The sequence below is a fragment of the Dipodomys merriami genome, unplaced genomic scaffold (assembly GCF_024711535.1).
Source record: "Dipodomys merriami isolate MVZ:Mamm:240054 unplaced genomic scaffold, mDipMer1.0.p SCAF_230, whole genome shotgun sequence".
Lineage (NCBI taxonomy): Eukaryota > Metazoa > Chordata > Mammalia > Rodentia > Heteromyidae > Dipodomys > Dipodomys merriami.
In genome coordinates, this window is record NW_027203716.1 from 1,781,967 (window position 1) to 1,789,597 (window position 7,631).

The 7,631-nt window shown below is 36.0% G+C and overlaps 2 pseudogenes; both read left to right on the forward strand.

Moving 5' to 3' along the window:
* Positions 1 to 1,689: 1,689 nt before the first annotated feature.
* LOC138835214 (U6 spliceosomal RNA) lies at positions 1,690 to 1,789 on the forward strand (annotated as a pseudogene).
* Positions 1,790 to 6,619: 4,830 nt separating this feature from the next.
* Positions 6,620 to 7,246, forward strand: LOC138835207 (protein lin-28 homolog A pseudogene; annotated as a pseudogene).
* The last annotated feature ends 385 nt before the right edge of the window (positions 7,247 to 7,631 follow it).

A 7,631-nucleotide genomic window follows, 5' to 3' on the forward strand; every position in this document is an offset into this window, starting at 1 on the left:
GTGATTTTGTTCACTCATATGGCCTGGTCATCTGTAAATTGAAAGTTTGAACTGCAGTACTTTCTCTCTTATTTAGTGATCTCATCTTTCATTTCAAGTTTCATTGCATTTCACAGTTGATTACTGCTAATTCCTATAAGGAATTGGGGCCTTGAAATATATTATAGGACATGAGAAATTGAGATTAGTCTTCAATTACTTTCTGTTGGCATGTTGCATGGGCCTAGGTTAGAAGTCTTGCCCTTGTTATCTGATGATGCAGATAACTTGAACCTGTTACCTAGGACCCGTGGGTCCTGCAGAAGAATAATAGCTTTTAGACATTATATCAGCAAAATTTGGGTATAATCAGTAAGAATGCTTCAGAAATATGGAGAAAAACCCTTTGGGACCAGCGAGTTAAAACAATAAACAGAGCATCAGAATAAAATCCCTTATACATTAGCGGAAAACAATACTGTTATTTTACCATGTGAATTCAGAAGACAACAAACACTTAGAAGGTATCACAAGTTTATACCGAAGACATTGCATTGATACTTTTTATATTCTAATTTATATTCTAAACCTAATTATTTATATTCCAATCTATTTATGAGAATAATTGTCAATATATTTGTCAAACTATCAATTCTAATAAGATTCACTGTGTGAAATTTAAAATCAGTACATATAAATATAAAATATATAAGTATATATAATATAAAAATTGTTTTGCATTGTTCTGTTGTGGTTAGAGTATTAAAGGCAACTTTAGTATTATTCCATTATCTCTACCTCAGTTTTTGGTAGAGTTAGACTTAAAGCTTTACCATTTGTTGATTTACAGCCTAGAGGCAAGAGGAAACACTGTGATTAAAACATTACCAATTTAAGGCCTAATATCGAGGAGAAACGTATGGACTTCTCCAGGAGCTCTGGACATATTTGGTGATAGAAAGTCCGTAGTGTAAGTTCCTGCCTGGTTGGATGATAGACACGAAAGGACAGTAGGTAATCATGCATATGAACAATTTTTTCACCTTCTTGGCTTTAGCTACTTTTGAAATGATAAGTATAGTAAACAATTATATTTTGATAAAATACCTTCTATTCTGAACAATTCTGACAGAACTGTTCATCTCTCTATGATCTCTTGTAACTAAGGTTAGTTTTGTTCCAGTAGACAATCTATGCTGTCAGGGTAAGATATTCTGATTGTTCTGTTCCTACATGGAAGAAGGGTAAAGGGTCAGCTAGACATTTGTGCCAGCAAGACCTCATTTGGGAAATTTTAAGTTGCACAAGTTAAGAAGTAGCTCTTAAGCAAGGCTTACTTTGAATCCATTAGCTCCACAAAGCTAACTCAGTTGTGATAAATAAATACTTGAAAAGCAATCACCTTTGGACTTAGCTGTAAAGGCTTCAAAGTATGATCAAATTTAAAATGAAGAAGACAAAATAGTCATTGACAAAAAATTGCAAATAAAATAAAATTAAATTGAATTAAAAATAAAATTAAAAATAAAATTGCAAATGTGAGCAATTTACCAAACAATGGGTTTTTTCCCATTATACAAAGAATTTTAGAGAAATAAGATCAATAGCATATTTAGGAACAATAAGGGTTCCTAGTTATAAATATTCAACCATGGATATATGCCTGTAGGAAGATTCCATCATTAAGTACTTAAATTTAGAGGATACTACATGTTTCAGCAGCAGGTCTACCCAAATTACAACAATACAGAGATTAACATGGCACTTGCAGAAGGATGATATGAAAATTTGTGAAGTATTCAATATTTTTCATTCTTCAAATGCAAGAAATGAAAAACAGTTATTAAAAAGTTGATTACAAAAACACAAGTGTAACAAGACCAGTAATTCATAGAATTAAAGGTTAGTTTGACATCAGTATATTAAATCTTCACCTGAGAAAGGCCTTTACATATCATAACCTTTACAAAACTTGAAATTAGTTAACATTGTCATTTTATCCCAAAGAAATAAAAAAATACAAGGACCTAGGAAAAAAGGAATCTTAAATTTTTCTATATGGAATGCAATCTGAAAGGACATATTAATGAACATATACATTATATAACAATGTAGAATTCAAATTATTATATGTAGGAGCGAATTAAATAGATTATGGACATTATACAAACATAGATATGCTTTTTTTCAGAAAAGTGCCACGAACATCTATAGTGTCTATACTATTCTTTTCAAAAGATGTTAAAATTATTTCTGATTTAAAAAAATCACAAACTGTCTTGAAATCATTATAGATGTATACAAACAACTCTTGAATACATTTTGACATCAAAGTCAGACAATTCACTTGGAAGAATACCATGGAATCCATGAATTTTTAAAGTAAGATATTGCTGTTGCTTTGTATTGTGAAAAAAATTGTAGGGACACAAAGGATGGACTGGCATTTTTGAAATTCAATACACTTAACCATATCATTACAACTTAGGAGAACAATATGTACAGTCTTCCACAACTTCAAAGAGGTAGTAATACTTACTTATCCTTTGAAAAATATCAAATGCAGTTTCTTCCAAGTTGTTCTTCAGACCTGGGTTCATATAATGGTTCCACAGAAGGAGATACAGCATATCGTTGTTATTTCTATTCCCAGCAGCGAGATGCAAGGGGGTCAAGAGACTTTTAGTTTGGGGACTGGTATCTGCATCATGATGAATTAAGAAAGAAGCCACTCTGGTATTATTCCACATATAATCACTGTGCAGGTGTGTCTAGCCATTCAGAATTATTGCATGAATATCTGCCTTAAGCTACCAATTCATGGACAATGTCTAAGTGTCCACTCAAGGCTTCCCGATGAAGAGGGTTATACTCATCCTCATCCCTAGTATTCATCTGGGTGGCCTTTTTGGAAAGTAGTCTCCACACCATAGTAAGCTGAATAATTTCAGGATCCAAAAGATGAAATTTCCTTGGGTCCTACTCCATTTTTTTCTTGCAATTGATACTATTCCTCACTTTTTCATCTTACTTCCTGTCTTCATCAGAATTGCCTAACCAGAGACTTTGAGTGCCAGGGGGAATGAGATGTCCATGTTTTTCCCCAATAGTTCACATTGGTTGAACTGGTCAGACAAATCTGGTGAATTTTCTGCATATATTTATTCACCATGATTTATTTATTTTATCTTTTTCCATTTTTACTACTCGAAATTATTCTAACTGGAGAGTAGGGAATTTAGAGAGAGCAGAGGAAAGATTTTCCTCAATATTCAAAGGTACAGACTGAAAATGAGGACCAGTGGTGTCTTCACGTGCAGCTTATTCTAGGAATGAGAAAATAGGAAACAATGCCTTCTATGTAAATGATTTGGGAAATACAATGTTATAGTGTGAGAGAACTCACTATTCAACATATGGGCTTAAAGAGCTTTCTAATAGCTTTCTAATGTTAGTATTTAACATTCGAAAAAATGTATAATGCAATAGTAAAATAGAAGTCCTTTGTATGACTACCTAAATTCTTGTTTTTTTAAAGATATTTGTTGTCATCTAAAAATACGCCTATGTATTGTCTTCAGGTGATTTTGATGATTGAAGATGCTTAATGAGAAGTCAAAATGTATTAGTAGTCCTTTGCTATCAATTAAATTTCACTTTTTCTTCTTGGAGGATATAATGATCAAAGCAAGCAATCAGCAAGCAATCGTTCAGAATCATGCTTCCAGTGCAAGTGAATCACCAGTAAGTAATCCTCGATACCATTATCCACAAAGATTTGTCACAGATACAATCACCCTGCCCTCTCTAGCTGCTTTCCTAGCCTGGACCTATTCCTTCATTGTACAGGAAAAGTGTGATTCAATTGATTTCAGTCATATCTGTTAGTAGAATTATCAAGTATTTAGATTCTTTTTTTTTAAATGAGCTGTGGGGCATGAACTCTGGGCCAGGGCACTATCCTTGAGCTCTTCAAATCAAGGCAAGCACTCTACCACTTGAGCCACAAAACCACTTCTGGATGGTTCTGTTTATGTAGTGCTGATTTGGGAAATGGTAGAGCAGAAAGTGAAATGATGCAACCAAAAATATAAAAACAAAATAAATTAGGATAATTATGGAGCAATCATATTGTCTATGAGAACCATGAAAAAGAGAGAGGAAAATAGATCCAGATGTGCAATGACCTAGCTAGCCACAAAATCCATGCTTCTAATCAATTTACAGAGCAAACAATTTTTTTTATTTTTTAAAAGAGATAGAAATAGAATATATGTATTTACTTGAAATTAGTAAATACATTTTTAGTAGCCTACATAAAGAGTCAGAGCTTTGACCAAATTACAGACAAGAATCTTAAACCTTGGGCTAGGATGGTGGCTCAGTGGTAGAGTGCTTGCCTTGCAGCTTACTACAGTGCGGAGAATACTTTCCAAAAAGGCCACTCATATGAATAATAGGGATGAGGATGAGTAAACCCCTTTTCATTGGGAAGCCCAGAGTGGACACCTAGACATTGTCCATGAGTTGGTAGCTCAAGGCAGATATTCATGCAATAACTCTGAATGGCTGGACACCCATTCACAGTGCTTATATGTGGAATATATTGCAACAGCACACACACACACACACACACACACACACACACACATCATCATCATCATCATCATCAAATTTCTTCGTAAGTATTTTTTGCGTATGGTCTTAAGAATAAATTTACATTATTAACTTGAATTTCTGACAGGACAATATCATCACTGTACATCTTGGTTGTATGCTCTCAGTTTTAAATTACTATTTAAGTATGTGCATTAGATAAGTATAGAGAAAAGTAGGAGCCACTCCGGTGGCTCAGGTCTTTAATCATAGCTAATCAAAAAGATGAAATCTGATGATTGTGCTTTGAAACCAGACCAAGAAAAAAAAGTCCATTAGATTCTGATTTGAAAGTAACCACAAAAGCTTGAAATGGAGCTGTAGGATAAGCATTAAATTGCTAGCCTTGAGAAAACTAAAACAAAAAAAAACACATTCTGGAACAGAGTCAGGCCCTGAGTTCAAGCTCTAGAATAAGCACCAAACTAATGAATTAATTAATTAATTAAAAATAAATTAAGTGGTCGCATGTGGAGAGGCAGGTAAAATGTAACAATCGTGGACACTGGATTATGTATTATTTTGTAATAAGGCAAGTTATCATTTTTCCTAATCACTAATATTTTATTTGAACTTTTTTGTACAGTAAATCCTGAATTTGGCATGCATGTATATGTGTTTATAAATGTGCGCACATGTGTGTGTATATGCGTGAGTGTGTGCATTTGCAATGTTGCTTGCCAATGTGGACAGAGTGAGGCTGAAAAGAGCTGTGTTGAAATATAGTTATTTATCAGTGTTCCACCCTGTTATTTCAGTGGAACCACCCTTCTGTACATTTTATTTGTCAAATAATAACATCATCATAATCAAAGCATTTACACCATTAAGTTAGATAAAAGAGATCACTTTCAGTTAAAAGAGATCACTTTCAGTTCTTAGTATATATTAGGCAATAAGATACACATATAATTAGGTAGTGAGCTATTGATGTAAGATGACTGTCAGTACAAAATATGTATTTGACCTCTTAAATTGGATATACTTTTAAGATATACTCATGGAGTGCTTTTGACCTACTTGACCAAACAAGTATTACTCGCTGGTTATTCCTGTGAAACTCAAGGTGGATAAACTCTTTCCAGATTTCTGTTGAAAATAATTTTTTTGTAAGATCATATCTATTCACACTAAGATAATAAACCCCGTATTTTTTAGGTTTGAATATCCCATCATATTGACTGAAAATCAGTATTGTGGATATGTTTGTTAGATATACATTGCAAAAACAAACAAAAAGCATGTGTCACCTCCAGATTGTGGATGCATTTGAAGTTGTTTTGTACATACAAATGTTTCTTCATTAATTGTTCTTTTGTGGGAGTAACTATCACAACTTTAACAAATAAGGCTTTTTGGGTATCTTTTCCAATATAAATAACATCCCAGAGCAAGTCTTGCAATTTCTGAAACCCCTTTGAATATTTCAATGTTATTTCAGTTCATTGACTATACAGCTAAAAACATTTCTGAAATAAACATTGTTAAAATCTGAAAATGTTAATGGATATATAGGCTTTTTATTCATCATTTTATGAAAAGCCAGTTTTTATGAAACTAAAAGATATAGAATAAAAGAATGGAAGTGAATTGGGTGAGCTAATTATTAGTATAACTTTGTTTTCTATTAGCACAATCCTTTGAACGTACATGATGAAGTTAAATTATGTGCTTTTTGACACTATGCTTCAGTTATTTTTAGAATCTTTGTAGTTATAAGAGTTTATTTGTAGTATAAATAAATGTCTTTGAAAATGATTAGGATTAATCTTGTGTTTTGTGTCCTACTCCCCCAAAAAAAGAGTTATTTTCAAGTGTTAATAGTTTATAATTGAATCTTCAGTATCATAAGAAATTTTGAAAAATGGATTGTGCGGGGAAGATGTAGCGACCTCTTCTGCCAACCTGCCCTTTGCCTCCGCACTTCTCTGGGGCCAGCAGCAGCCCGATCAGGGGCCCGGGGCTGCAGGCTCAGACAACGGCCATGGGCTTGGCGTCCAACCAGCAGTTGGGAGGTGGCTGCGCCAAGGCAGCGGAGAAGGCACCCGAGGAGGCGCAGGAGGATGTTGCTCAGGTGGCTGAGGAGCCTCAGCTGTTGCACAGGGCTGGCATCTGTAAGTAGTTCAATGTGCTCAGAGGGTTCGGCTTCCTATCCATGACAGCCTGCATATGGGTAGTGCTCGACCCCCTGGTGGACGTCTTTGTGCACCAGAATAAGCTGCACATGGAGGGCTTCCAGAGCCTGAAGGAGGGAGAGGCTGTGGAGTTTACCTTTAAGAAGCCTGCCAAAGGCCTAGAATCCATCCAAGTCACTGGGCCCAGTGGGGTGTTCTGTATTGGGAGTAAGAGGTGGCCAAAGGGGAAGAACATGCAGAAGAGCAGATCCAAAGGAGACAGGTGCTACAACTGTGGTAGTCTAGACCATAATGGCAAGGAATGCAAGCTGCCACCACAGCCCAAGAAGTGCCACTTCTGCCAAAGCATCAACCACATGGTGGCCTCCTGTCCACTGAAGGCTCAGCAGGTCCCCAGTTCCCAGGTAAAGCCTGCCTACTTTAGGGAAGAAGAAGAGATCCACAGCCCTGCCCTGCTCCCTGAGGCCCAAAATTGAGCCCCCAGAGTCGGGGGGGACAACTCTAGCTAGCAGGAAGTTTCAAGGAGCAGGCATCAATCGGCAAAGTGGAGAAAGTTGGACTATGGATTGGGTTGGCGAGTAGCTGTCTCTTCCATACGTCTCAGGCCAGGATGTCCCAGCATCATCCCATCTTCTCTTTTGATGAGGGGAAGGGGTGATGCATAGTAATCCCATCATGATCTATCCCAATTCAAGTGAGGGGCTTTGGGGGAACCACTTGTGAAACCTGCGTACTTTATATGATAATCTTCACCTGAACTACATGCTTCCCCTCCCTCCCCCCCAGCCTCCAGCTTCTAAAAGTGACCCAGATTGGCAAGTTGTTCCTTTAAAGAAGGATGTGTCCAATTTCTCTTGCCAG